General features: G+C 36.9%; 1 protein-coding gene across 1 annotated transcript in view; it reads right to left on the bottom strand.

Moving 5' to 3' along the window:
- Positions 1-24,345, bottom strand: part of EYS (eyes shut homolog) — a 1,404,981-nt gene that overhangs the window by 348,184 nt on the left and 1,032,452 nt on the right. The window lies entirely within an intron of this gene.

The following is a 24,345-nucleotide window of genomic DNA, read 5'->3' as shown; positions in this document are numbered from 1 at the left end:
ATCCAAAGTAAATATAATCATTTCTTTTTCTTTTATGTTCAAAGCATTTTAGATTCTTTTCACTCTCTTCTTGTGTTACCTGCCTTTTCTTTTCATGCATTTTAAACCCATCATCTCTCCTCTACATGATTCTCTTTTAGTTTCTAAATGCCAGTGTAAGTGAGGAAGGGTAAAAAGCTGTTGGAAAAATCTCTATCCTTTAGAAATTTCATTGAACACACAACAACATATTAATGATGGTGAGAGCATAAATGTCCTTATTATTACAAAAGAAATAATTATAAGGTAGTAGGTCATTTTCTTGGTTACTGCCAGACTGGAATTAGGATCAGTGTAGTTTTAATTCAAGGTTCTAGGCAGAATAAGGGAATAATAATTAATTCCACAGGGATTAAGGATTCATGTGGATTTTTACATAAATGTGCATATAGTGAGTTGCTTATCCCTTCCTAAGAGGATGAAACTATTTTGCATACCACTTTAGGAAAATATTTGCTGATGACTACAAAATGAGGAATACAGATGCTGTGCCCCATTCCAAAAGCATTTAACTTCAGGGCCACTTTTCATGGTACAATCAGGGCAATCTCTACTAAATGCTCATGTAAACTTGAAACACATCTTTAGGTCTGGTTCACAGAAAACTGTGAAGACTGTGAACCACATATCCTTCCCTGAATAACCCAACAGTGCCCCATAAGAAAACTCCTTGTCCATTATGTCTGCACAGGTCATTCTGTTCTGCTCTTTCTTCTTGCCTCTTCAGCCCATCCCTGCGACTGAATGGAAACCACAATCTTCTCACCATTTGAGGTTCCTCTCTATTTCTTCATCTTTTGTTCTCTAGATACCTACTAGGTTACCCTTCCTGATCATGCCTTCTATACCTTTCTCAGCTGCATACCCATAGTCAGTATCATCCTTTGGCTGCACTATGCAGCTCTATAGTCAACATTAATCATCTTCAAGTATCTCCACTCCAAAGTCGGCATGTTGTGGACTTTTCCTCTAAAATTGCTTGGAAGTCATATTGTCTGGGAATCCTAGAGAGCTGGACAAGTTAACATTTCTGTGATCATAGCATTTCTCAGGACTGTTGTGATGGTTACATGAGTAACTACAGGTAAAATATTGGCATGATTCTGGAGCATAAAAACTACTCAGAAATGTTGCAGTTCTTATATGAGTGGTCTTAATAAAGGCCTATGACATAGATGTTGAACAAATAATGTTTAAAAAATGATATAATGCCATTTCTGCCTAATAATTTGTCAATTGAAAGAAGACATATGAGGTTTAGTGCTAGTAAAGTGGCACTGCTGGTAGGAGTGTGTAACATATGCAGTCTTAGTATATGGTGGAACAAAGACATAAACCTCAGCCATTCTTACTCATTTCCCAAAAGATAGATAAATATCAGAATTTATTCTTTGTCCCTGAATCTCAATTTGGCCTCACACCCTATTGTCTTCACACTCCACTCCCACATTCTTCCCCAGGTTTAGAGGCCTGGTGGCCACTTGAAAGACCAGTATGGAGGGATTCACCTCCACTTGCTTCCCCCTACTCCCATCCTCACCTCTAGACTTCCTAAAATATAAAGAAGCCTGGCTCCTGGGATCAGGGCCCTCTGCCACACGTCCAGTCTGTGCGCACTGGCAGGTGGTCACCCACCTCTGTGGATTTGTTTTTTCTTAATAAATTCAGTCTGGCTGTAGATTCATACCCTGCCTCCTGTCTTTCTGTGGCTCTTTTCCTAACATTGTATAATATAAAATGTACCAAAACTAGGCTCAGCATTGATGTGTACAAGCATAATACTAGAATGATCAAAACTACAGAATTGACATTCATTGAGTGCTTCCCTGAAGAGCATGGGGTCATATACATTGTATAAACATCACATACAGGTCATGAAAAACCAAAATTCCTGCTCATGCTCACCTCTTCAGTCACCTCCCACCATTCCCTCTGGGCCATTATACTTGTACCACATTAAAGTTGGTGCCAAGTTCTTGAGGACTTAACGGCTGTGTCACAGATATACTCATTAGTATCTAGTTGTTCATTTACATGCTGTTATATTACCACCTCACATTTTTTCAGATATGAGTAGGTATCTGAGGGTAGTGGGTAGAAAAGGAACCTCACAATCACTTCAGCAATGTTCACCTATCTTCCTTATCACAGATTCCAAGACTACTTTTCTGCACGTTCAAGAAAGTTAGAGACCAAGCTAATAGATTTTGTTCTGAATGGAACGTAACTCTCTGCTCTGGGCAAGAAGTCTCAGGCTTGGGGATGGATGACAGAAAGAGATTTAAGGAGGAAATGAAGATGCACTGCCTTAATAACCCACTAGTATTGTTCCCCTTACAATATAAAGTGGAACAATAACAAGCAAACTTCTGTTCATTGTTATTTTAAACTGCTGACATATAAGAAAATCTTTTCATGGAGATCTTCCCTTGTAGCCCTGATCAGAGAGTGGTTTCTGGTTATGCTGACAAGACACAGTTCAGTTAACTTTGTTTATGAAACCTTGTGCATACAAATAGGAAATATCCCCATATCTTGTGAAAATATGACTCCAAATACTTCCAAAGCTTTTTTCAGCCAAAAATCACTTGCTTTTCACAACAGTTGATTAAAAACCACCAGCTTTTCTATCTTCCTTTCATGCTGTTTGTTATATATTAAATGGGAAGTACTCTTCAAAATACTCTCATTAATTGAGAGTATTGATCATTGGTTAAATGATTATGATTTATCTGCTTTTTGTTCACATGTAGATATGCTAAAGTTTTCTTATTACTGGCTTTCTGCCCATTGGTATTACCTCAAGATGATTTGAAGCAAAAGCTTTCTGGTTTTAGAAATGTAATGAAAGCTAAGATAAAATGGCACAGAGCCGAGGAATACTTCAGGTGGATTTAAGTTGGCTTAGAAGCTATAGCACTTATCTAAGGTGAGTGGCTGTCCCCTGGTGTTGTTCAGCTCAGCTTCATTGCTAGGCGAATAGTTCTGTGCAGCTCCATTTGTTACTTAATGCAGCTATGAAAATGGATTGACCTTTTGGTTTTCGACATTTACTATACATTTCTTACAGTACTTAACATACTTGCTGCTATTTTTTGGGGAAAAGTTTAGTTTTTTTTTTACTTGTTGATAATAGAATATTTTGAGTGATTTTTATTTTCAAAATACAGTAGAATTGCATGGTGAGTGCATATGATTTACTGTGCCAAGTTGTTTTGTTGATGTAGCTTCTAGATGAACAAGAAAATAAAAGTGCAAAGTTTAGAATAGGCAGGAGACACTGTAAACCAAATGACAAATATGATTTCTAAAATACGTGCAATAAGGAAGTCCCATAGATGTGAAATACTGTATATAGAACACGGAGACAACCTTTGGCCAAAAGGTAATTTCATTATAATCAACCCAGTAGAAGAGCCCCCTTATTCTGTCACCTCCCTCTGTGAGGATGTAGGGCATTCATAGGAACAACCATTATTTTTAGCCCAGCAGTGGCAGGAGGCAGAGTGAGTCATCTCTGTGACTGTGAAGTTTCCTTTGGCCACAGGTACTTGAAACTATTTTTAAAACAGACTAACAAAATGCCAATAGCCAAATTATAAGAATCTAGCCTCCATCTGATAATGAAAATTTGGCCTAACCTTTACTTTTTTTTTTTTTTTTGACAGGCAGAGTTAGACAGTGAGAGACAGAGAGAAAGGTCTTCCTTTTTCTGTTGGTTCATCCCCCAAATGGCTGCTACGGCTGGTGCGCTGCACTGATCCGAAACCAGGAGCCAGGTGCTTCCTCCTGGTCTTCCATGCGGGTGCAGGGCCCAAGCACTTGGGCCATCCTCCACTGCTTTCCCGGGCCACAGCAGAGAGCTGGACTGGAAGAGGAGCAACTGGGACAGAATCCGGCGCCCCAACTGGGACTAGAACCCGGAGTGCCAGCGCCGCAGGTGGAGGATTAGTCAAGTGAGCCGCGGCGCCGGCACTAAACTTAGCTTTTTAAAAATGCAAATTTTATAATAAATTTTAAAAAGCTGAATGTAAATATTTTATGATTATTGACAGTTTTTTAAGATTTTATTTTTCCCTCAGAGTATTTCATATTTTTTGTATATGTTTGGATAAAACAAGTTAACAACAGTTAAATATTATAAATATGTAATATACTTATCGAAAGTACTTTACAGTGTTAATGGAAAAATGGAAACCTAAAAGACCTAAAGAAGGTAATTATATAATGACAAAGGGATCAATTCAACAGGAAGATGTGACTATAGTAAATGTATATGAATCTAATGCTAGGGCTCCTGGCTATTTAAAACAAATGTTAATGAGTCTAAAGGGAGACATATGCTGTAATACAATACTAATGAGCGATTTCAACACCCCTCTTTCATCAGTTGGCAAATCAACTAGGCAAAAACTGAACAAAGAAACACCACAGCTAATCTACACAACTGACAAAATGGTCTAATTGACATGGAACATTTTATTCCACAGCTGCAGAATATGCATTCTTTTCATCAGTGCATTGAATATTCTCCAGGATAGACCATATGCCAAGCCATAAAACAAGTCTCAGCATATTCAAGAAATTGATATAGTACCATGTATTTTTTGTGACCACAATGGAATGAACTGTAAATTAACAACACAAGAAACTCTAGGAAATATGCAAACACATGGAAACTGAACAGTATGCTCCTTATTGAGCAGTGGGTCATACAAGAAATCAAAAGAGAACCTAAAAATTTCCTAGAAATGAATGAAGATGACAACACAGCATGTCAGAACTTATGGAATATAGTAAAAGCAATGTTAAGAGGAAAGTTTTTTGCAGCTAGTGCCTACATCAAGAAATTAGAAATGCATCAAATAAATGATTCAGCAATGGATCTCAAAGACTTGGAAAAGCAAGAACAAACCAAACCTCGAAATAGTGGAGGAAAGAAATAATTAAAATTTGAGAATAAACAAATTGAAACAGAAAATAGATACAAAAGATCAATGAAATGAAGAGATGGCTTTTTGAAAAAAAAAATGATATGGCATTGCCTGAAACATCCAAAAAAAAAAAAAAAGAAAAGAAATGGAAGAAGACACAGATTAATAAAATCAGAGATGAAAAAAAAGATGCTACAACAGATACCACAGAAATAAAAAAAGGAGATGCTACAACAGATACCACAGAAACAAAAAAAGAAGATGCTACAACAGATACCACAGAAATAAAAATAATTTTTAGGAATCACTCCAGACAGCTTTATGCCAACAAATTGGAACATCTAGAAGAAAAGGATAGATTTCTAGACATATACAGTGTACCAAAATTGAGGCATGAAGACACATAAAATCTAAACAGACCAATAACTAAAATGGAGATTGATTCAGTACTAAACACCAACAAAGAAAGAAAATAGCAAAAAAGAAAAGCCTAGCACAAGATGGCTTCAGAGCTGAATTCTATTATATTTTGAAAAAATTAATCCCATTTCTTAAACTATTCAAAATGACTGAAAGGGAGGAATCTTTTCAAATTCCTGCTATGAGGACAGGATCACCTTAGTTCCAAAACCAGTAGAAGATACAACAAAGAAAGAGATCTATAGACTAATATCTCTGATAAACATAGATGCAAAACTCCTCAATAAAATATTAGGTAATTGAATCCAACAATACATCAGAAAGATCATTCACCCAGATCAAGTGGGATTCATCCCTGTTATACAGGAATTGTTCAACAAATACAAATCAATAAATGTGATTTATCACATTAACAAATTAAAGAATAAAAACCATGTGATTATTTAAATAGATGCAGGGATAACATTTGATAAAAAGAACATCTTTTCATGATAAAAAACTTAAGCAAATTGGATATAGATGGAACATTCCTCAACACAATCCAGGCAATTTATGACAAACCCACAGCCAACATCATATTGAATAAGCAAAAGCTGGATACATTTCCACTAAGAATCAGAATTGCCTCTCTTACCATTACTATGCAGTATATTTCTAGAGGTTTTGGCCAGAGTCATTAGACAAGAAAAAGAAATCAGGGAGGTAACTATTTGCAGGTGATATGATCCTATACATACAGAAATTGAAAGACTCCACTAAGAGACTATTCAACCTCATAAGAGAGTTTAGTAAAGGTGCAGGATATAAAGTTAATAGCATTGTATACACAACATTTGTGTACACAAACAATGCCATACTGAGAAGAAAACTTATAAGATCAGTCTCACAATAGCTACAAAAATTTTATGTGCAGATTTAATCTAATTCCAATCAAAATACCAAGGACAATCTTCTTAGACCTAGAAAAACTCCAATCTAAAATTCATATGGAAACACAAGAGACCCTGAACAGCTAATGCAATCTTAATAAAAACAAAGCCGGAGGCATCAAACACCAGATTCCAAGACATATTACAGAGCAGTTAAAATAAAAACAGCCTAGGACTGGCCCAAAAATAGACATGTGGACCAATGGAACAGATTAGAAACCCCAGAGATTAATCAATGCTGCTATAACCAACTGATCATTGACAAATGAGGTAAAAAATCACTCGCTGGAGAAAAGGCAGTCTCTTCAACAAATGGTGTTGGAAAAATTGGATCCTTGTATGCAGAGATACCAAACATGACCCCTACCTTACATCCTATACAAAAATCAACTCACAATCAATCAAGGATCTAAACCTAAGACCTGAAACCATCAAATTACTAGGTGGAAACATAGGGGAAACACTTTAAGACATTGGCACAGACAAAGACTTCTTGGATAAGAATCCAGATGCTCAGGCAATAAAAGCACAAATAGACAAATGGGATTATATTAAGTTAAGAAGCTTCTGCACAGCAAAAGAAGCACTCAACAAAGAGAAGAGGCAACTGGTAGAATGGGAGAAAATATTTACAAACTATGCATCTGATAAAGGGTTTATGTCCAGAATATATAATGAGCTCAAAAAACTCAACAACAACAAAACAAATTATCTAGTTAAGAAATGGGCTAACGATATGAACAGGCATTTTTCAAAAGATGAAACACATATGGCCAATAGACTCATGATCCAGGATTACTATTCATCAGGGAAATGCATATCAAAACCGCAATGAGGTTTTAATTTCACCCCAGTTAGAATAACTATCATCTAAAAACAGAGCAAAAAAATAAATTGAATACAGTATGCAGATTCTTCAGAATCTGAAAATAGATCTACCATCTCATATAGTCATCGCACTACTGGGAATTTACTCAAACGAAATGAAATCAGCATATCAAATAGTTATCTACACCCTTGGGCTTATAGAAACTCAATTCATAATAGCTAAGATATGGAATCAAGACAGATGTGCATTAATTGATGAATTGATAAAGAAAACATGGTATATATACATAAGGAATACTAATCGGTCACAAAAAAATGAAATCCTGTTTTATAAACAAATTGATACAATTGGTAACCATTATGTTTAGTGAAATAAGCCAGTCAGTCCCGAAAAGGTAAATATGTTTTCTGTGATTTGTGGTAACTTATATATAGAGTACCAAAAATTGTAATGTGTACAAGTAAAATTGATATCTTGATTGATATTTGATTATTGTCTATAGCCCTTGTACATACTCCTGAGGAATAGTGGTCTTTCTACTTACTACTTGTTGAATTCTACTACTTGTTGGAGGATTAGCACGTGAATATAATGTAAATTGAAAAATACATAATTACAAAAATTAAAAGAGAAAAAAGGAAGGGGAGCCGGCATTGTGGCATAGTGGGTAAAGCCTCTGCCTGCAGTGCTGGCATCCCATATGGACACTGGTTTCAGTCCTGGTTGCTCTACTTCTGATCTAGCTCTCTGCTATGGCCTGTGAAAGCACTAGAATATGGTTCAAGTCCTTGGGCCCCTGCACCCATGTGGGAGATCTAGAAGAAGATCCTGGCTCCTGGTTTTGGATCAGCTCAGCTCCGGCTGTTGCAGCATTTGGGGAGGCAACCAGTAGATGGAGGACCCCTCTCTCTCTCTTTGCCTCTCTATAATTCTGCCTATCAAATCAATCAATCAATGAATCAATCTTTAAAAAAATTACAAAGTTATGGAAAGGAGGAGAGAGAGAGATAGAGAGAGACAGAGAGAAACACCACCAGAATCAACAGCCCAATAGTTCTTGTTTGTTACTATTTTATGCCTGTTTTCAATATCTTTGTAGTTATGCATTATTTTTGCCTAAATCTTTTCATTTTGCTAGGATTTTTTTCATTGGCTTGTCTGGTGGTTTAATTTGGTACTCAATTGCTTGTTTCTCCTTTCCCTAGTACTTCCATCTATGATGGGCCTCCAGATAGAAGTTTGCACTCACACTTGACTTTCTGGGTGGGGTGACAAATTATAAAATCAGTCACTGCATCTCTGAAGGTTCCCATTCCTTCAGCATGCTGTTCCCAGCTGGGAGTTAGGAAAAAATTATATCTAATGGAAGAAATGGGCCACAAACTGTGAATGATTGAGAACCTTGTTTAATGTGTTAAATCTCTTGAGAATGTTTACACATTATGAGAATGGTAAAAATTGGCAGTATGACTAAGCAACTTAAATAATTTCAGGCAGTATATTTGAAAAAGACCTAGGGATTTGGCTGACTAAAACACAATCTAAACGATTTCAAAATTGAGAAAAGCTAATTCATTTTTCTTAGAGTGTATTACAATTTCACTTTTGCTATGTATCATTACATTGCAAGAACAACAGTGAGTTCATTTAAAAAAGCATATATACAATAAGTAATATGAGGAGGCTCTCCTAAATCATGTTATTGGAGGGATGGTTTAGGATCTAGGAATATTTTGTTTATTAAAAAAAGACTTGTGAAGCAGATAAGTAAACTTGCTTCATTCGTTTGAAAAGTGTCTATAGATGCTGGGGCAAAGCAATGATTAAAATCTGAAATAGCCTTGCTCACATTATTTAGAAACCATGGTTAAGGAAATAGTTATGTGTTGTTAAGTAAAAGTAGGAAAACAATACATTTATATATTCCTTAAAAGAGCTGGAAGGGGGAAAAAACATGAAATTGCAAGGAAAAATGTAATTACTTAATATAAACAAGTCCCTAACAGTCTATAGTCTATAAATTTTGGATGGGATATTTTATGGGGTGACAAGTTCCCATTATTGGTAAAATTTAGTTAATACTAAATCAGTTAATACCTTCAAGTAGGTTATATTGGGGATCCAAGCAGAGACTTGTCTATATGCTTTGCTTTATGACATTCTCATTCTGTGTCAGTCATGGTCACTAATTTATACTTTAGATGACCAGAGAAAAGAAGCTCTCACAAAAAGAAGTGCTTCAGGTTAGGTTGGGATAAAAGGAGCCATTAGATTTGGGAGTTTTGAACTTCCCCAAAGGTGAACAAAGTGTTCTGGGGGCCTGGTATAATGAACAAACAACTAATAATTTTCTATTTGTAATAGGAAGTTAAGGCTGGGTTACAGAAGCGGAAATACAAGGCTATCAGTATGTCACCTATAAAAACAGACTTAATAGGTATTGAGGAAAGGATGCTGGATGTGGGTCTAGTTCTAGTTTTCCTACTTTCCTATTTTTTTAAAGATTTTATTTATTTGAGAGGTAAATTTACAGACACAGAGAGGAGGAGGAGAGAGAGAGGTCCTCCATCTGCTGGTTCATTCCCCAAATGGCAGCTACAGCTGGAACTGAGCCAATCCAAAACCAGGAGTCAGGAGCTTCTTCCAGGTCTCCAACGTGCGTGCAGGGGCCCAAGCACTTGGGCCATCTTCTACTGCTTTCCTAGGCCATAGCAGAGAGCTGGATCAGAAAAGCAGTCACGACATGAACCAGTGACCACGTGGGTTGCTGGAGCTGCAGGTGGAGGCTTAATTTATTATGCCACAGCACCAGCCCCTAGCTTTCCTACTTTTTTTCAAGTCTTGTGGTCCCATCAAGTACCTTTTCCTCTCAAGCATGGAATTTCCTCAACAGAATACTGAAGGGATTGAGTTTGACTATTTTTAATGTAACTTTTAGGTCTTCCACACAAGCATTTTAGTAAAAAGCTAACTATTTTATAAGGTCATTTAATCAGGCATTTCAAAAATAAAATGACCATCTTCTCAGCAGAGCAAATAGAATCATCACATATAATAAAATTACCACTCCTCAATATTTTGAATCTAGAAATAAATCATTCTGTAACACATTTTAGGCAAACAATTAGGAATATTTTTGAGCAGCCACATGTAGTGTTCTAAAGCAAACATTCTCTCAAATATAAATCAAATATTATTGTAGTCCATACTCTTCTGCCCTGTTCTGTAAATTGAATAACTCAAATCCATTCTAATAAAATTGGTGATTCCAGAGGCAATGCATATCTACAACAATATAATAACCTTGCTTTTGGTATAATAATTGCCCTCTTATTAGTGAGAAGGAAACTATGATGAATTTTATTGCTTTCTGGAATTAAAAATATGTCTATGATAGAATGTAATTGACCTTTGAAACTTTCAAGGACGAAAAGAACTTCGATTCATCTAAAAGCTTTTTGAACAATATCTAACAATGATAGTTTAATGAATTTTAACAGAATGCCATGTATTTTTCATAATAGCAAACTCATTAAAACTTTTGATTGGCAGTAAGTACAACAGTGTGTAATAATTCATAAACATCTTAAAACATCTTTTAAGTTTATCATATCTATTTTGTAACCTGGATAAAAATAATTTCATCTATCACTTTTGTTTTTGCTTTTAAATTTGCTTGTTGATTTTTATTTATTTGAGAGAGAAGGTGAGAGAAGGAGGTTAGGGAAAGAGAGAGAGAGAAAGAGAGAGAAATATGAATGAGAATATTTCCCATCTGCTGTTTAACTCTCAAATGCCTATAGCAGCTATAGCTAGGCCAGGACAAAGCTAGGAGCTGGGAAATCAATTTGTGTGTCTTTTTTTTTTCTTTTTGGACAGGCAGAGTGGACAGTGAGAGAGAGAGAAACAGAGAGAAAGGTCTTCCTTTGCCGTTGGTTCACCCTTCAATGGCCGCTGCGGCCGGTGCTGCAGCCGGCACACCGCGCTGATCCGAAGGCAGGAGCCAGGTGCTTCTCCTGGTCTCCCATGGGGTGCAGGGCCCAAGCACTTGGGCCGTCCTCCACTGCACTCCCGGGCCATGGCAGAGAGCTGGCCTGGAAGAGGGGCAACCGGGACAGAATCCAGCGCCCCGACAGGGACTAGAACCTGGTGTGCCGGCGCCACAAGGCGGAGGATTAGCCTGTTGAGCCACGGCGCCAGCCTTGTGTGTCTCATATAGGTGTCAGGAACCAAAATACTTGAGCCATACCACTACCTCTGAGGATCTGAATGGTCAGGAAGCTGGAAAAGGGAATTAGGTAAAGACTGGAAATTTCGCTTTTTTAGTGAGATTGTTAGATGCTGTAATGGCTGGGCATTGGCCGGGATCCAAGCTCAGAGCTGAGATTTGAACCCAGGGCATCTGACGTGCAATGCTGTGGGCCAAGAGGTATCTTAGCTACTGTACCAAATGTCCACCCCCAAAACATTTTAATTTTATTTGCAACCTACAGCATAGTATATGCTTTATTCGCTAGTAATTAGAGCTGGACTCTGAATTCAGATTTCCTGCCTTTGAAAACATCTCTGTGATTTCCCAGTGTCCTCAGCTCTGCGTAGCTTAGTGTCTCCCCATTTAGTATTCATATAATAGGGTGGATATTAGCTATTAATTATTAAACACAGATAAAGAACTTAGAAGGATGCTTAGAAAGTAATCAGAGCTTAATTAGTGGTAATGATTTTTTTATTAATATAATTTAGAAATTTCTTTAAGAAAATATTTAAATCAGTAACTTCTAACCTCAAAGGCTTATTACTTAGGCTATTCCTTTATTAGAAAAATAGGTTTTGGAGTTCCCATTAGATTTAGGTCAATTTTCTTTTCTTTTCTTTTTTTCTTCGAGATTTATTTATTTGAACATGAGAGGTCAGAGAATAAGAGGCAGAGGCAGACAGAGAGATAGAGATCTTATACCTGCTGGTTCATGCCCCAAATGGCTGCAACTGTCAGGGCTGGAACAGGTCAAAGCCAGCTGCCAGGAGCTTCCTCCAGGTCTCCTACCTGGGTGCAGGGGCCCAAGGTCTTGGGCTATCCTTTGCTGCTTTTCCAGGTGCATCAGCAAGGAGCTGATCAGAAGTGGAGCAGCCAGGACTCAAACCTGTGCCCATATGGGAAGCCGGCATTGCAGACGGCAGCTTAACCAGTTGTGCCACATCACTGGTCGCTTGGTCAATTTTCTAATTTCTTGTATGAATATTTTATCATGTGCCCATTTGCATATGCCAAACCTGCCAACTAACAATCTCACTAAGAAAGCTAAATTTTCACAGTGTTTACCAAATTGATTGATCTCTTTTAGTCAGTAACATTTCCATGATAAAGTCTACGTAATTATTTTTCTTATAACAAGTCTTATACACCTGTTGATTCTGTGTCAATTCAGTTTCACATAGGGTCTTGAAGGCTGCATGCCTTTATTAAAGACTAATTTTTAGCTTTTTAATAGTAGTTTAAGGGTGACAAAGGAAAGAGATTTTTGCACTGCTTGATTTTGAAGAAGAGATTGCCAAGTGCACAAGAGACCAATAGAGAACTGTATAAGATATGAACGTCTTGGGAGTTGAGAGTCTGGGAGATGAGTTTCCAATGGACCATTCTAGGCTTGCTTCCATTAGGAAGAGGTAGGCTGGTGGGAAACATGGTATACAGTTTAGTAGAGAAGAACAGAGAACATTTCGAGGGATGAACTGTAACGTCGGCTAAGATAAATGCAGTGGGAAAAGGCAGGGCTCCGTTTGGAATAATAGGATTGTAGCTTTAACTGATTGAGTAGCCAGTGCTTGTGGAATTTTAGAGAAGGCTTAGAGAAAAGGAGATGAGAGAAGAAATTGATTACAAATCACATACTTTGTTCTTGAAAAGATAAATGATGTAGGAAGGGAAATATTTCAGAAAGGAAATTCTGAACAGCAATGGGCTGCTTAGTGTGGTTATGCCCAAGGGAACTAGAGCAAAATGACGTAGGCAGGAACTGTGTTTCAGTTACTTATTTGTTGCAGCAATTTAGAAAAATTAATCTTTTTTAAACTCTAGTTTCCTCATCTCTCAAACGAGCATCAAAAAGTAACTGCCCTTTAAAGATACTGTGAAAAATGAGATTGAGTAAAAATATTTATCATAGTGTCTGTCACATAGGTGTAAATAAAAATATTTATCATAGTGTCTGTCACATAGGTGTAAATAATTACCATTAAATAGTTATTAGGTGGCCGGCGCCACGGCTTACTTGGCTAATCCTCCACCTGCGGCGCCGGCACCCTGGGTTCTAGTCCTGGTTGGGTCGCTGGTTCTGTCCCGGTTGCCCCTCTTCCAGTTCAGCTCTCTGCTGTGGCCCAGGAAGGCAGTAGAGGATGGCCCAAGTGCTTGGGCCCTGCACCCGCATGGGAGATCAGGAGGAAGCACCTGGCTTCAGACTGGCGCAGCATGCCTGCCATAGCAGCCATCTGGGGGGTGAACCAACGGAAGGAAGACCCTTCTTTCTGTCTGTCTCTCTGTCTAACCCTGCCTGTCAAAAAAATAAATAAAAAAATAGTTATTAGAGGACTGGTGCTGTGGCAAAGTTGGCTAGGCCTCTGCCTGCAACATGGATATCCTGTATGAGCTCCCATTTGTGTCTCAGCTGCTCCTCTTCTGATCCAGCTCCTTGCTAATGGCCTGGGAAAGCAAAAGAGGATGGCCCAAGTGCTAGGGCCCCTGTACCCACATAGGGGACCGGGAAGCAGCTCCTGGCTCATGGCTTCGGATTGGCCCAGCTCCAGCTGGGCCAATTTGGGGAGTGAATCAGTGGATGGAAGACTTTTCTCTGTCTCTCCCTCTGTCAGTAACTCTGCCACTCAAATAAATAAATTAAGGTATACTAAGCTGATCTTCTGTATATTAAGATAATCGAAAATGAATCTTGATGTGAATGGAAGGGGAGAGGGAGTGGGAAAGGGGAGGGTTGTGGGTGGGAGGGACGGTATGGGGGGGAAGCCATTGTAACACATGAGTCGTACTTTGGAAATTTATATTCATTAAATAAAAGATTAAAAAAAAATCTTTAAAAAATGGTTATTAAAGGACATGGGGAAATAACTAGAGTGAGATTACTGTTATATAAGGGAAATTTTAACACATTTCTGTAAGTAGAATCTTGTATTGGATTGACCCAATACTTTAATCACTTACACATCTATTGCACAATCATCTAAATAGCTCTCTCCCCTGACATCACAGAGACAAATCTGCTTATTCCTCACAGGCAGAAGGCTTGTGCCTGCTCATCTGCTTTTAATGCCATGTAGCAGAGCCTGAGCTCTGATAGCTTTCCTATCCAAGAAACTGTAGATAGAGACAAGGCTTACAAGGAAGGAACTTCAAAATCATTTCCATTACAGGGTAGTAGATTAGCTAACTACTAACGTACTAACTACTAACATTCCAATTATGAAGTATTTTTAGTGATATGCTGCAAAATAAAATGTAGTGAATATTTTTCTAGTCCCAGGGCAGTACTCGAAGGTTTAGACTTAAGTATATGCTTAACCATAATAGTAATATCGCAAGTTTGAAGGATACTTGATGCTTTACAATGTACTTTAATATAGATGATATTCACAAAATACTACATAACAGAAAATGGGTGTTATTATCTTCATGTTTCAAAGAATAAAACAGACAGGTAGAAGGCTTTGCAGTTTTAAAGAGAGTGCTTATCTCCTCACTCCTCCATTCCTGGGATCCTGCCTGTCAGCTGTCCCATGCTTTCATTTAGATTCAGAACGAACACATAAAGTTCTATCCTTTTGCTTTATCTATCGAGGTACATCCTACTTGGGCAGACCTATGTTATCTATTGATATATCATTAAATGGCATTATTTGTGGTTATGTGAGTACATGTCTGTGCCGACTTACATCTACAAAATTAAAATTTTGCATTTTATTTTGATTTTTTTATTAGCTGTTGTTTCTAAAAGTCGCTGTTCTTCAGGTCACTCCTGATAAGAGACAGTAGAATCATGTCATTAGCATGAAGAATTCAGCTCTGGTTAATATGGTGGACTGAAAGTGTGTGGTGATACATATCTTGTTAGTTTAAAAATACTATTTGCTTGCTTAGTTATAAGTCAAACCCAACAGTCTTGGTTTCATCAGCCATTAAGTGAAGTAACCATGAACCTCATCAGTTGTAGTGAATACTGTGGTGTTCTTCCCAGAGTATGACAGGTAAGGAAAGGGGTTCAAAGGCCTGGTCCCCTTCACTCAGTCCAGAAAAATATGCATATCTCAATCAAAGAGCTCCCTTTAGGAAAAGCTAAACCTCAACTATTTTGCAATTCAGATTCTACTTGTTCTCAATCCTGCTTCTTTCATTTCCATCCTGGTGTTGTTCCCAGGAGCATTTCCTGATAAACTTCCTGGATGCAAATCTCCACAGTAGAGTTTGTTTCCAAGGAATCAGACCTCAGTCTCAGGGACTGAGAACTGTTTCTCTTAAATGTAGGACTTACAGTCCATTATAGAATCTTTCTCTCTGAATATTTCTGGGAATCTCCAGGATTAATTGCACATGTGTATCTAAGTAGCAGATTTTTTGGTGATTTATGTGCATCATAGGTTCAAGACTTTACTGTTTCTTCTTCTAGAAATACTACACACAGGTTATGCCAAGCAGGGCCCATTTCAACCACTTCTTCCTTTTTTCTTTTTACAGGCCAGAGGAATTGGAAGTCTTTACCCTAATTTCCACCTTTGGTCTCTAGTGGAAGAAAAGACTGTCATTTCATTATTCCAAGCGGGAACAAGCATTTTTGCCATGTATTCATTTGGGAGAGGGGAAGGGATCCCCAGGGTATGGCTGAATTCCACCCAGTCCATCACACATAACTGGAAATTTCACACCTTAAATGGTAAAAACTTTATGCAGGTATCTAAACAGCTCTTACATAAATCACAGGAGGTGGAGGTAAATGTGGGTATGATGTCATCATGAGGCAGAATCAACTCCTGTTTTATGGTAAATGATATGACCTGGAATCTCCTTTTCTAAATTTTGCTTTCTTTTGTCTTTGAAGGGCAGGTTTGGAGTTCTGATACTATCGGCAATTAGAATTAAGACAGCTATTACGAAGTTAAGCAATAAGAGGACTTAGGACAGAATTCTCTATTAAGTACCATAAAATGGGACTTTACTGTGTCTCATGATGATGTTAGTATATATTATCTGAAGAAATATTAACAATCTTTGTTCTGTGTTGCTGAGTGCTCAGTACCAGTACTATGAAACTATTTTTTAATTAAAATAATTAAGTCCTTTGAAAAGTCTTAAAATTTTCTTTACTGGATTCTGTGTAAGGTGGAAAAGGGTTCACAAATGTTAAATTGTAAAACAATTTATCTCAATCTATATTTGCTTTTTATTCAGTATAGTGGTGAATTCATGGGCAATTTATTGAGAAGAAAACTGGCAGAGTTTCTCTTCATTTAAGAAAATTAGGTGGTTACCTTGTAAAACAAATAAATAGGATAGTCTATATTTTGAGTCCACATGGTAATAATTACGCTGAAGAACTTAATTAAGGTAAATATGTTGTCAAGGATTGAGGCCTTCCACTGTTTTCACAGTAGTAAGGCAGTAATCCGATACCTCTAACCACAGTGACAGATCCCAGTTAGAGACAGCTATGAGGCCTACAGAAATGTGTTGAAAAATACATGAAATATAAATCTATACTGTTAAATCACCACTCTTTTACTTAAAGAAAAAAATAATCCCTTGATATTTCCTCATGAATCTTATTATTCTACCAGGTTAAACCCTTTATTTTACTTCTCCACGTGGCAAAGTGTTCCCTGTTCCTATCAATTATTGCATTTCTGCCCAAATTCTTATATATTCAATTTTCCTGTATGTCTTCATTTGCTTCCTATTACATTCTTATATAACTGTCAAAATCTTGTCTTAAAAATGATGGACTACACACATTTTAGAATTATACAGAGAGAGGGTTTTTAAGGATTGAAGTTCATTTTCCTGTACACTCTGCCACCACACAAAAATAATTCAAATTTCCCCAATAGTCTTTTCTGACAGTTGTAGAAATCTATCATCACTAATAAAGGATGAAGGTAATCCAGATAATTCCTCAGCATACACTGGTAGTGCTCAAAGAAATTTCTTACCTTCTATTTTTATTTATCCTGATTCTCTGAATTAGAAATGACAGTGTCTGATGGTGATTTGCTCCCTAATTTGCTAACAATTTCCTGCACAAGATTGATACTATCTACACTTTGATATCTTCCATCTGTTGTCCTGGAATAAATGCCTGGTGATTCTTGAAGACAGAGTTCATGCCTCATTCAGTTACAGATGTCCTTACCTACTGCCATCTACATCTTCAGGAGAGTATTTTTGCATGCTCTCAGGACTTGAAAGCTATGAGGGTGAAATCGGAGACCTGTGGTCCAGAATGTTAAGCCTCTGCCTGCAATGCTGACATCCCATATGGGCACTGGTTCAAGTGCAGGCTGCCTCATTTTCCATCCGACTCTCTGCTATTGCCTGAGAAAACAGTGGAAGATAGCCCAAGTCCTGGGGCCCCTGCTACCACTTGGGGCACCTGGATGAAACTCCTGGCTCCCGATTTTGGCTTGGCCCAACCCTTGCTGTTGCAGCCATTTAGGGAGCGAACTAGCAGATGGAAGATCTCGATCTCTCTCTCAAAAAAACAAACAAAAAAACCGAAAAAACAAAAATCCAACCAGGAGGGATGTCTCCTCATTTGAACATGTTAGAAGAAGAGTTGCAAACCGGTTTTTCACTTTTGTAATTTTGCTAATTGCTGTTTGTGTGACAATGTGAGTTGAGCTACATAATTGAGAGGAGGACACATGTGTTTCCATAGTCAAATAATCACTTGATATTTTAAAACATTAAACTGTCTGGTACAATCCACTGACATACTGTTCAATGAAAATATTGAGTAGATTCAGGTTCACATTCAGATATGTGGTTTTTGCTTAGAAACCTCAAACTTATTTTGCATCACTAAGTACCACACAGATACTTAATTTCTTGTTTTTTTTTTTTTTTAACACACATGCAAATATTAGAGACAATTTAATACAGTATCAGAGAATTCTACCCAATAGTCTTAAACAATACAAAAATTATCAACTTGCAGATTCATGGACATTCTTTAAAGATTTTTATAAGTTTATCTAGTGAAAGAAATTTTAGTTTTACAGATCTTTACAATTTAATATACATAAACTACATATAACTTTATGTCTAGCTAAAATTGATGGGTGTTATATATGGTTATGCTATCTATAAACAGGGTGCTTATGGGTAATGGAGCAGGAAGGATGTTTGAATCCATGTGTTTAAGTATATAATAATGCTGGGGCTGGAGCAGTGGTGTATCGGGTAAAGCTTCTGACTGGGTTGCCAGAATCCCATATGGGTACTGGTTCAAGACTCGGCTGCTCCACTTTCTGATCCAGTTCTCTTCTACGGCCTGGGAAAGCAATAGAAGATGGCCCAAGTCCGAGGGCCCCTGAACCCACGTGGGAGACCTGTAAGAAGCTCCTGGCTCCTGGCTTTGCGTTGGTGCAGCTCTGGCCATTGCGGCCATCTTTGGAGTGAACCAGCGGATGGAAGACTCTCTCTCTCTCTCTCTCTATTTCTCTCTCTCTCTGTGTAACTGTGACTTTCAAGTAAAATAAATAAATCTTTAAAAAAATTATAAAAAATATATAATAATGCCATAACATGAAGGTACTTCAAAAAGTTATGGAAAAGTATATTAGCAAAAAGCCATGCATGTATTTCAAAATCTTTTTATCCCATGAGTGTTATATCTTCATAAAGTATTTCTGTATTTCCCATATTAAGCACTAGTTCTCCTACATGTCTCAGAAATACTAGATGAAGGATTTGATGGTAAAGACACAGAAATTAATATTGAAGTGATGAGGTTTGACCTTTTTAAGATGAAAATCTTGCCAAACTTCCTTTATTGACATGGCACCATTTTATGAATAAATCTAATACCTTAGAGATTTAGCACAGTTCAAAAGTCATTATCTGTTTCAAAAAGTGAAGGTTCTTACCTTTATATACTTTGTGGCTCTAACACTAAAGACAGACAATCCTTGGCGTTACATAATATTAACGGCAATATGTGAAAAGCTTTTTTATATTTTATAAAAGTAGAAAAATAACATTTTGAGTGACTCTGAAAATTAGAGCTGTAATACATTAGGAATATAATTTCTTTTTAGAACCTGGGTGGTCTTCTACTCATTCTCTGTACAGTAAGTCTTTATAGGTCAATACCAATTGGGCAGCAACTTGTAATGCAGATACTGTATGTAAAAAAATGACAAAGTAATGGAATTTGATATTGAGCAGAATTTTTGAGGCCTTTAACAAATTAAATATAAATATTAAAAGTAGTTGTTTTTTCTTTCCTTATTTTTCTATAAGCTATCTACTAATAAATCTCTTCACTTGATATAGCCAAAATCAACCCTATCCAGAATTCTCCTTACTTTCTATTCTTTTGTGGTGAACAGAGGTTTTACATTATAATGATACATTTTCATATACTTTCTTGACTGAACAACTGTGAGGAATGCACTCATTAAAGTGAATAAAAATTAACATTACATATGTGATATGTATATCTACATATACAAGTACATTTATTTATACATATACAGTATACATATGTGTATATATACATATATGAGGTTTTTACCTTAGAAGTTAAAAGATAAACAGGAGATAAAAGTCTCCTAAAAAACTCAATAGCAGTTTTTCTTTTCTAGAGCACATATTTTAAAAGATAAGGTGACAATAATGTTTGCAAAGGTTTTATCTGATGTATGCTTAGCATTTAAAAAGTATTAACAAGAGTTCATGCTGCTCAAGTACTAGAAATTTTCTGACATCTGTCCATTTGATGTTACCTGTGTCTAATGAGGATTTGTGGTTCTGGTATAGTAATGCAGTTTGTGGCCAACATCCTGCTGTGGCTACACAAGAGTTTGTCATTCAAAATAAGCTCTTAGCTATTGAAGTGTGCCTTCAATAGATATAGATAGCTTACCACTTCTGGATAAATCTTAGAAGAAATGTTTGTCAAGTGTATGGGATGGTATAATCTTAAGGTGGAATAGGGTGTGTGGCTTTAAAACATGCAGATCACATATGAATCTTCTAGAGGAATGGTTGCAGGGCTTTTTAAGGAAGAAAATACTGGGTAAAAAGTCAGATTTTGTCTAGGGCAGACACTAAATGTGTCAGAAAAATTTAAACTTCAGAAACTTTAAAAAGTATATATATAGTAAGACAATTTTTCTGAACTTTCCCAAAAGAGAATAACCCTTGTAAAAACCAATAGCTCTCTCTATGTGATCCCTTTCAAAATTTGTTGAAATGAAAGACAAACTGTGCATGAGTATGAATTACAATGTATCTGTAGAACTGTGATCTCTGCTCCATTTCATTTAAGAAGAACTTCTATCTTGATACTGAATTGACCTCAATCACTACAAGTGGCTTATTCAAGTTTGTTCTACTTCTGACTTCTATCCTACAGATACAATGTGAATTTTGTAGGAGGAAATATCCACTAATAACAAAGTAAAAAATTATGGTTAATCAAAAAATAGAAAAGAGGCCTTCCTTCACATGTTTACCTTAGAGATCTCCCTTCAACTTTGGAACAATAAATTCTTATCTGTCATGCTACATTATTTTATTGCCTAGGACTTCTCAAATATGTTAGAAATCTCACCAGCATTCATATGATTAAGGAAGAACCTAATTCATATGTTTGTTAAGGAGAAATCTATCCTGGTTTATGTAATAAGACTCCTGATATTGAGAACTGAAATTGCTAGAAAAAGCCCTACAAAAAGATATTTACCATTTAATTTTTTTTGTCAGATAATAATGGAGATGTAAGAGTAGAGCATGTGAGGCAGAGAATGAGACAGAAACAGCTGGACATAAAGGGATAAACAAAGGTAGTCACAGATCAAGTAGCATACAAGACCAAAATCAGAAGCCTCAATGTATTGCTCTCATTTCTCTTCAAGGGATCTTCTCTCATGTATATTATACCCTATTGCTCTAAATTTCAGACAGACTTTACATTTTTAGTTTCTTTGATTGTCTATGTATTGTCATCTTTGTTCAACTAATATTCTGATCGATATGTAAACATACTCAATTATCTTTAGTCTTCCATTTTATCCACTTGATTTCTCATCTCCCTTTGGTTATCACTTTGTTCTTTGTATATATTCAGAGTAAAACTCCTGCAGATTGTTGTGTAAAGTTTTCTCAATTTCCTCTGATTTGGCTTCTTAATCCATGCCCTTTAGTGACGTCTCTGGGTCATGGAATCATGAGGACATCCAATGGACTCTAGAGCATTTGATAAACCTTCCCATCAATTTTCCTGATACCCCACTCCTTTTGCTCCTCTACTACCTCTAGGTGACTCCTTGTCAGACTCTGTTACAGTATCATTTTCCTCTACACAGTCATTAAAAGTTAGTTCCTTAAGACTAAGTTCCAGGCCATTCTTTCTCCTTTTCTACACTCTAATTCAAGCATACAGCTTCAATTACCATTTGCACACTGATGACTCATGAATTTGTATTTCCCATCCAGCCCTCTCTTCTGAGCTCTACATCCATATATTAAATTGGAAACTCTGCTCTGATGTTTCAAAGGCACCTTGATCTCAGCATGCTCAAGTCTGAACTCACATATTCACTATCAAAGCTGCTCTTGCACTGTTTACTCTTTCAGTGGATGATGGAATCATTTATCCAGCTGCACTTGGAAATGAATATTCATTTTTGAAATCTCTATATTCACTCTTGGAATTAAATCGGTCACAATTTTACTCCTAATTAGGTTTTAAACATGTTATTTTCTCCTTGACAACAGTCTAGACCAAGGCACCATTATGTCTACCTTGGACAAATAATAACCATCTAACTGTCCCCCTCCACCTCCCTGCAATAAGTCCCTACTGATTTTCCAACTATGGACCTTTCAAACCTGGTCTGTCATTACAAAACTACCTTCATCTACCTCTGTGTTTTATATGGACTGGTCTGTTGGATCTCTGAGTATGGCATGGTTCTTCCCATCAAAGATACTATTTACATACTCCTCCCTCTACCTGGAACACATGAACCCTGCTTTGCCTGTTTCTTTTACTTTTACCACATTCACCTATACTCATTTTTCAAAGAATTTTTATGGTCTTTGTAGCAAAGACCAGGATACTTTGTGATTTGTTCTTCTTGCACCATTTCTTTCCTTTTCTTTAAGATTTATATATTTATTTGAAAGGCAAAGAGAGACAGATATATATATATATATATATATATATAGAGAGAGAGAGAGAGAGAGAGAGAGAGATTTTCTATCTACTAGTTCATTCCCCAAATGGCCGCAATGACTGGGCTAGGCTAGGCCAAAGCCAGGAGCCAGGAACTTCTTTGGCGTCTTCCAAGTGAGTGCACAGGCCCAAGGACTTGGGCCATCTTCTGCTGATTTCCCAGGCACATTAAAAGGGAGCTGGATAAGAAGTAGAGCAGCTGAGAACTCAGCCAGTGTCCATTTGGGATGCTGGTGCTGTAGGCCATGGCTTTAACCTGCTGCACCACAGTACCAGCCCCATTTCTTTCATTTCTAACACATCTCACATTTTAATTGCTCCCTCAGTAATATGACTGTCAATCTCCCTCCTTAAATTGTAATATGTGTTTTAACCTACCATTCAATTTTAGGAGCATAGTATAGTGTTAAAATATAAGAATCACTTATTAAGAAAATGAAATTAAACACAGAATTTCAAGAATGGGAGAAAATGGGTGTTTGGCACAGCAGATAAGATGTCAGTTAGGAGCCCAAGTCTCACATCTGGTTTCTATTCCTGGCTCCAGCTCCTGACTCCAGATTCCTGCTAAGGCAGACCCTGTAAGACAGTGGTAACGGCTCAAGCAATAGGGCTCATGCCACCTATATGAGATCTGCATTGAATTCTTAGTGCCCAGCCTTGTTCCCTAGCCTTGTCTACAACTACTGTGGGCTTTACAGGAGTGAACTAGAGGAAGAGAGCTCTCTGTCTGCCTCTCAGTTTTACTGGAATCATCTACACAGAGTGCTTTCAACTTGAGGCTATTTAAAATTTTTATTGATTTCTGGACTGCCCAAGTAGGTTGTTAAATTTAAAAAAACAAAGATGAAGATCATTTCTCTAAGTAAGCTTGATCAAAAATAGAAATTCCTTCACATACAGTTGAATGTGTCATTGTTTGTATAAAATTATGACATTGTATGGAAGGATGAGTTTATCAATACAAATGCCTTTTAGATTGCTTTTTAAATTTTTGAAATCTCACCTTGCTCCTTTTTTGTGGTCAACAGCAAATACTTGCAAGAGGGATGGCTGAAATATGAGTCAAGGCCATAGCTCTCTGTTTTGCCTGTACAGAGCTCAGTGTTCCAAAAAAGTATACTTAATTTATGAATAAAAATGTCATTACCTTAGGGTAATTTCATTGCCTTCATGTTATAATCAACTGAATTGCCTAGCCCAGACACCCTCATTTCTTCATCCATTCAGGCATTTACTGAGTACGTTCTGTTGTCAGATGACTTGCTAAATGTATTAAAAATGAGTGAGATAACTACCCCTGACTGTAAGGAGTCCGCCTTTTCAGATGGGTGTCTATTTGTTTGATGTTATTTTCAGATTGATGCAGACCCTGAGAAAGTTTTTGATTTATTTAACCTTCATAGGCTAGCCAAGATTCCTGCTGATCAGACTAACTTATCCAATTGTCATCTCACATACAAACTCAGCCACAAAATTATATTTTTTCATGACAGAGAGTAACCTTGGAGGCCATTATCACTATATAGCTATAGCAAGGAAGAATTTTAAATTCTTGACTGCTTCATGTAAATTTTGCTTGGCAATGACCTTAGGATGTGATCTTAGCCATTCATTTCTGATTTTCTAATTCTGAAGCATGAACTAATATAACTACCTTCCAAAAATTTATAATTCCATAAAGAAATTTACATTTAATGTTCCATTATTTTTTCTTTTATATTAGGTTTTCTTTT

This window comes from Oryctolagus cuniculus, chromosome 5 (assembly GCF_964237555.1).
Source record: "Oryctolagus cuniculus chromosome 5, mOryCun1.1, whole genome shotgun sequence".
Lineage (NCBI taxonomy): Eukaryota > Metazoa > Chordata > Mammalia > Lagomorpha > Leporidae > Oryctolagus > Oryctolagus cuniculus.
Note: the sequence above shows the minus strand (reverse complement) of the source record. Positions and strands in the feature narration are given on the sequence as shown.